The 6,868-nt window shown below is 41.5% G+C and overlaps 1 long non-coding RNA gene across 3 annotated transcripts; it reads right to left on the bottom strand.

Annotated features, from left to right (window-relative positions):
* Nucleotides 1-3,263: 3,263 nt before the first annotated feature.
* LOC103849618 lies at nt 3,264-6,597 on the bottom strand. Of its 3 annotated transcripts, none has more exons than XR_629503.3 (5): nt 5,181-6,596; nt 5,000-5,099; nt 4,824-4,929; nt 4,691-4,747; nt 3,264-4,614 (listed from the first exon to the last, which is right to left on the bottom strand). It is a non-coding gene; the product is annotated as an uncharacterized LOC103849618 (long non-coding RNA). The 3 variants fall into 3 exon arrangements; XR_629504.3 differs by having other exon boundaries at nt 4,830-4,929; nt 5,181-6,592; XR_004453666.1 differs by having other exon boundaries at nt 4,691-4,929; nt 5,181-6,597.
* Between the last annotated feature and the right edge of the window lie 271 nt (nt 6,598-6,868).

The following is a 6,868-nucleotide window of genomic DNA, read 5'->3' as shown; positions in this document are numbered from 1 at the left end:
TGGGACGGTGCATTCTGGTTCGGATCAGTGTGGACGAGTCCGGGACGGTTACTGGGCGAGCCGATGGTCCGGGTGCAGGATGGTTCGACCAAATTGGTATTAAGCTCGGGACAGGGAGTGGGCAAGCTTCCAGAGTGTGAGCTGAGGCTCAGTGATTGATTTGTCAAAGGAAGAAAAGGGGAGAAACCGCCAATGGGTGGTTATGGGACGGTTATAAGACGGTTTTGGGAAGAAGGGATGTGATTTTTGGTAACTGTTCGCCCAGACAGTTGGGGACAGTTTATGTCGTCCTCTCTCTCTCATTTCTGCCATTCTGGTCAATTTTTACTCACTTTCACACAGAGAGAAACACAGAGAAAATTCAAGAGATAAAGAGAGACACAAACCTTGGATTGGCCGTTTTGATCCAAGAGATTGTTCTTGAGTGTTCCTGGTGTGTTTGGGCGTGTGATAAAGAGGATGGATTTGAGGCAGAAAGACAAGGAGAAGGCAAAGGAGAAAGAGAAGGAAGTCACCCCTGGAGACCGAACTCCTAAGGTGGGAGGTGTGGCCATGAGTAACCGGACAAGGCCGCGGATGATGGCCGTGTGAGTCTGGCCGGTTTGGATCGATTGGCCACTCCTTACTCTGACTTCTTCTACTCTGTTTCTTCATATATGCTGTGCTATGGATTGTTTTATGATATTACAGGGAAGGATCCATCGATCTTAAGGCCTTGGCCTGACCAAATACCCATGAAAGTCCCTTGTTCTTGTGTGGGCTGTTCATGGCCGAGATCACTATGATCTGAGCCGGTTCTTTTGAATCTGATTATGGGAATATTTTTCTTCTGAATTGTCATGAGTTTTCATGAATTTTATTTGGTATTCGGATCTCTTTTTAAAGGGGTCAGACTTGACATTTTTGATGATTGTTCTTGACTAGATTGGACCCGACCATGCAATGTGAATTGATTCTTGTTTTGTAATCTAACCTTGTGATTGTGTGTTTGTTTGTGTTGGATCCAGGGCCAGAAATGGACCGTGGTAAGGGAAAAGCACCATGAGGACCGCGGCCATGGGAAGATGTGTGGTGATTGGGTTGATTCTGAAAATTGTGTAATTATTGTAGCCTATTGTGCAACTTGTGAACTTATGCGATTCTAGTGCGTGATCTATCTATTAGGATGATGAATAATGTATGAACCTTGGTTATTATCTATGAAATATCTATTTGCCCTAGTTGATGCTGGATTGTTTAAGTGTGAATGTTGGAACATCAAAACTCTGAAAAAGACTTAGAATTATTTAACAGTTAAAATTGAATATGAAAGATGGAACTGGTTGCATTGTTTGGTGAGGCCGCGGTCTGGTTGGATTGGGGAATCCAGGATCGGGTCTTACACATAGAGTCAGCGGACCTCTCCTTGTCCTCGACAAGGATCGGAGTCGTGGAGGATCCGGCAGGTAGAGCTTGCGGAAGAGGAGCCAAAACCTCGGTCCCATGACCTAGGGCAACAACCCGCGTAGAAGAAGACGGGAACTCGGAGCCAGCTTGAACCAGTTCCTTCTCGGCTTGGCGACGAACTAGTTTCTCTCGGAAGGAGAGATGACCGGCAACACAAGCCGGCGCTTCAGCCGGAGAAGTCAGAACCGGAGCCGGAGTAGTGGCCTCGCCCATCTCGACGTTGGAATCTCTCTTGTCACCTTGGGAGGAAGACATGTAGAAAGCAAATGTTTTGGAGCTAGAGAGGTTTTTGAAGGTATGAAGAAGGGAAGGTGTCAAGAAAATGAATGACAAGAGCTCACTACTTATAGAAGTATGGGTTCGGAATTCGTAACACACATACTGTCTCGATAACTTTTCTTCCGCGGAGCTTAAAGTGTGAATTTCGTCCAATACGCTTAAACCTTGTCAAAATCATCAATCCGCCCGCTAGAGTCACGACTCTAACGAGCTGGGGGCGGCTAACTGTTGGGGTCAAAAAAGGTTGCGACAAATTTAACATTTAAAACGTCCGAGGAAGAAAATAAGAATTTCTCCAAAGAATACTTTTCAAAATAAATTCTTTCTAACGAAAAAGCCTTGCGGAAGAAAGAACGAGACGTCCGACGAAAGCTCGAAACAGGTCGTTACGCAGCGACTAAGCGCGCCATGCTCGGTCGCTACGTAGCGACCGAGCATCCGTCCCGCTCGGTCGCTACGTAGCGACCGAGCCCGAGCCAAGCTCGGTCGCCATGTAGCGACCGAGCTTCCGTCCTGCTCGGTCGCTACGTAGCGACCGAGCTTCCGTCCTGCTCGGTCGCTACGTAGCGACCGAGCGTCCGTCTCACTCGGGCTCCAAGCTCTGTCTCTACGTAGCGACCGAGCATCTGTCTTGCTCGATCGCTACGTAGCGACCGAGCCTGACCCAAGCTCGGTCGCTACGGTCGCTGCCCGGTGACCGAGTTCATCCGAAACGTCGAGACGACACCAGTCCTTGCATTCTCGTCAAACCTTCAAATGCTATCTCCCGAAGACCATAGCGAGCTCAGTCTATAATTTCCGCTATTCTAAATCATCGATCAAACTTTGCGGATTAATACTGCGGAAAGTTCGTTCCTTATCGAAAGAAATCGTAGTAAATGCTTCGAGTCAGAAGATGGCCCAAAGGGACCTAAAACACGACTCGAGGCCCATCCTACGATTTCTTAACCAAAAGCCCGTAAACCACAGCACAGTTTACGCTTGGTCCACAAGGAAGGATAAATGTCAAGTTTCCGCGGATAAATACGGAAGTTTTGAAGATAATTGTGAAGATCGGGAAAAAATGGAATATCTCCATTTTTATGCTATGACGGCTTAAGGGCAGAAGAGTAAAAGCGTAAACCGACCTTGGAGCTAGTATATAAGGAGTCCTAGGCGAGGAGCGTGGAGGACGATTTTTTCAGAGCAAACTTAGCACTTAGAGCATTTAGGCAATTTTCCGCTTTTGTTATTTCGAGCTGCGACTCAATTAGGTATAGCCATCTTAGGGTTGCTAGAACTAGGAATCTCGCGAACAGCTCTCGAGCTCAGGCTTATACCTTGTTGTAAACGCTCATACTTTATCGTTGTTATTCTCGTGTTCTGATGGCTTGACGTGTGGTAATTAGCATATATCCGGGTCCTCTGGGAAATTAGGGTTTTCCTAGTTTCCTTATTTAAACGGAAATCGACAGTGTGAATTTTGGTTCCCACACTCAGTTAGTAATAGGTATGAGAGCAGATCATTATAGGTGGTCAAACCTTTTTCTCTATAGATATCTTATTTCATCTCGTGGATCAGCTGTGAGGAAGATCTTTTCCAGTAAACCCTCCTGTGTTACCATTTCACCACATAGTCTGAGTTTGTAAACGACTTTGGACAAAGCAAAGTCATATTCATCCACAGACTCAAAGTCTTGGTATCTGAGACTCATCCATTCATGTCTGACCTTTGGTAATAACACTATTGTGTATCTGGACTTTAATTCTGTCCAAAGGTCACGAGGATTCTCAATATATAGATACTGATTTCTCAGTTCCTCAGTGAGATGTTGGCGCATTATTGTAATGTCTCTTAACTTTTCACTTCTAGTTGCATAATCATCCTGAATGATACTCCTTCCGAGTCCTCTTGATTTCAGGACAACTGAAGTGTTCGTTGGCTATTCTAGATAATTATCTCCAGAGAGATTTAGAATGGCATAATCGAAAGGCTTAAATCTCGGCATCTGAAATCATATTATCAATCAATTCTTGATTTAGATTGCAACTATTTTAAATAATCAGTGCATATGATTTCATAAGTCTATCTATGATGCTTAGGCCACACGGCTTTGCAATGTGATGCTTTAGGCCACACGGCCATATTAGTGATACAGCAATCTTAAGGATCGGATCATGATATTACCATCCGGATGCTAGGCCACACGGCCACATAGATGTGCACTAAGCCACGCGGCTTTTAATCAAGCAAGGGCACAAGGCCGCAAGTATGAACAATGTATTAGGCCACACGGCCTTATACAAAATGAGATCATTAATCCAAATGCATTCAATCCTATTACTTAGTTGCATATCTATTAGGTTTTAGAATTAAATAATCTAGCACCCTAACTCTCATTCAATATGTAAATATTTCTAATACTTTAAATCAATCTTTCAAGTTTTAAGTAATGAGAGATTTAAGGTTTCAAGGCCTTTAGAGCATCATTATCCCTATAACCCCAATTGGGTTTCTCAATGACTTGTTTAATAATAAAAGTTAGTTAAGAAATTTAGTTAAGAAACTTATAAATTTTGTGCTCCATTGGAGGTTTCTTACATAAGAGTTCTTAAAAAAAAAAATACCACACAAGCATTCATCAGATTCATCACATTCATCACTATCAACTAAAACGTGTCCTAAAACAAGCATTAATCACACCCATATTCACTGACAACAATCTAACTCTAACCAACATTCATCACTATCAACTACTATCCACATGTGAACGCAATAAACAAGAAAGCAAGACAATAGAATTAACCTTGACAAGACTGGCACCAACGTTCTTGACTTTAACCTTGAATTCAATGCTTTGAGTAATGGGTATTTGTTCTCCAACTTTGCTCGATCACAACATTACTTCCCTGCAAAGTCAAGACTGTAAATGAGTGTTTGTATATGAAACAAGCTTTGAGTAATGGAGCTTTATGTTGTCTCTACCTTCTTACTACCGAGACTGCACCTTGGACCCTCACTCGCAATCTCGCTACCATCCATCTACAGAAGTAGAAAAAATCCTTAAAAACTGAAGCTCAGAGGAATGAGAATATATGTATTTTGAGTGGAATAGAACCTTAACTTTGAGTTTGAGCAGATCAAATTCTTCATCATTGAGGATCGGATTTCAACACAAGCCATTGAAGCTTCCAACATATATGTTCATCAGAACCTACTGTTTCCTATAACCAAACAAAAAATGAAGCATTTACCCTAAGAAACTAAAAACAAAACTAATAGCTGATTACTTACAATGACAACACTGATTCCTTCCCACATCAACTCTTCTCAGCCTTGTTGATGTTGCAATACAGCATGATGTTTCTATCCACATCTTCTCCTCCCACTTAACCTTAAAATAAATACCAAAAGACTCTAAATTCAGAACTTTCAGTAGCAAAGGCTACAACTTTTGGGAAAATAAATTTCAGACCTGATAGCTCTGTGGTGGCTTTTGGAGGCAACAAGAAGAATCTTTTTCTCAAGGGAACAGTTCTTCCACGGCTGAGCAAAGACCATTGAGTCCTCCACGACGAGAAACAAGTGGTAAGTTTGCGAGAAACAGCGGAGAAAAGTGGATGACTCTGATCTTCATCAGAGGGAAACCAAATGAATTTTTATCAACAGAAACAGAAAGAAAAGATCCGCCTTCGTCGGATTCATGGAGAACACATCGTTCCTCTTTCTGAGAAACTGAGAAAAGAGGAAGAAAGAGAAAGAAACCAAAATAAAGAGAAAAAATAAATAAAAAATAAATTTATGTTTCATTGTGTGTTAGACACGTGTGTTTAGAACTCTTCTAATGATCGGTGTCCAAACTGCTCAATTAAGGATCGGTTACAGATGTATTATTTACTTTTGATTTAAATAAATCAGTGATTTAGTTTAAAACCCCTCATAAGAAACTGCAATAAAGATGCTCTTAGGAATTTTATATTTCGAGATTAGGGTTTTAGTTTAAACAAGATTCAGATTCAACTTTTAAAACAATCCTAATCATAGCTCTAGGCGATCAATCAAATATTCAAGTTTCAAATCAAAATTAAAACCAATTTTCAAAATTAGGGTTTTAGGAGATTTAGAGAAACTTTGATCTTTGATCAAGGGGATTTGATTTGAGATTCAAAAACCTTAAAGGTTATGCATCGTAAGCTTCATGATATTTCGTTACAAACAGAATGCTTCTGGTGCTTCCATTATCTTGTAATACAATCAAACCATCTCTTCCTCTAACGCTAAGCTTGAAACAAATTCTGAAGAAATCATGCTTGTATGGCTCTGGTGCTTATACATCTTAGCATGAGCTGGTTAGACTTGAGAAACCGGAATAATAAGTGCATCTATGTGATCAAGTGTAGTCAAATCGCTCTGAACCGGATCACAAACAACACGCACCTTGACATCGATAACACACGAGTCCGGAGATGTATTCGATGTATCAACTTTATCCCATATATCTCTCTAAAGAATTGGCACCCCCCACTAGAACTCAAAAGAACGGCAGGAAGGCATGAGGTTACTGATTCCTAACAAGACGGCAGTGAACCCCACCATGAGGGTAGCAAACTGGAGCCTGATGATAGTGACATCGGTAAGTACGGTCCACCCGTTCAAGCTTCTCTCGGTGCTTCTGCTATGAAAAATCACTTTTAGGTAACTACCCACGACTATCTATCCTAAAATGAAGGAACCAGCCAGCATATCCTATTTATCCTTGCGACTCATTTTGACTTAAAAAATATTTGAAACAAGTCCCATTCAAGCATCGTATAACCATGCTCTGATACCACCTTTTTGACACCCCTGATCGTAGATGACCAGAAATGACACGGTCGATGTGCTTCGATGGTCGATCCGAGGTTCTCAGAATACTTCCGATCTCCTTAGACCGACAACCAAAGAACACCAACACTCCTATCGGATATAACTCTAGGCTTTTCAACCCGACAAGCAATACCCGATAGTTAGTTTGTTCGGACAAGGATTAATATCATATGGAACCTGTACTCTAAAAAAACATTCTTTATATATCAATCAAAGGCATCTTACAAAATTTGTTATAAATTAACCTCGAGGTTTTCCGTCAATAAATCTTATAAATAAGAAATATCAAAACGCCTT

Source organism: Brassica rapa, unplaced genomic scaffold (assembly GCF_000309985.2).
Source record: "Brassica rapa cultivar Chiifu-401-42 unplaced genomic scaffold, CAAS_Brap_v3.01 Scaffold0364, whole genome shotgun sequence".
NCBI lineage: Eukaryota > Viridiplantae > Streptophyta > Magnoliopsida > Brassicales > Brassicaceae > Brassica > Brassica rapa.
Note: the sequence above shows the minus strand (reverse complement) of the source record. Positions and strands in the feature narration are given on the sequence as shown.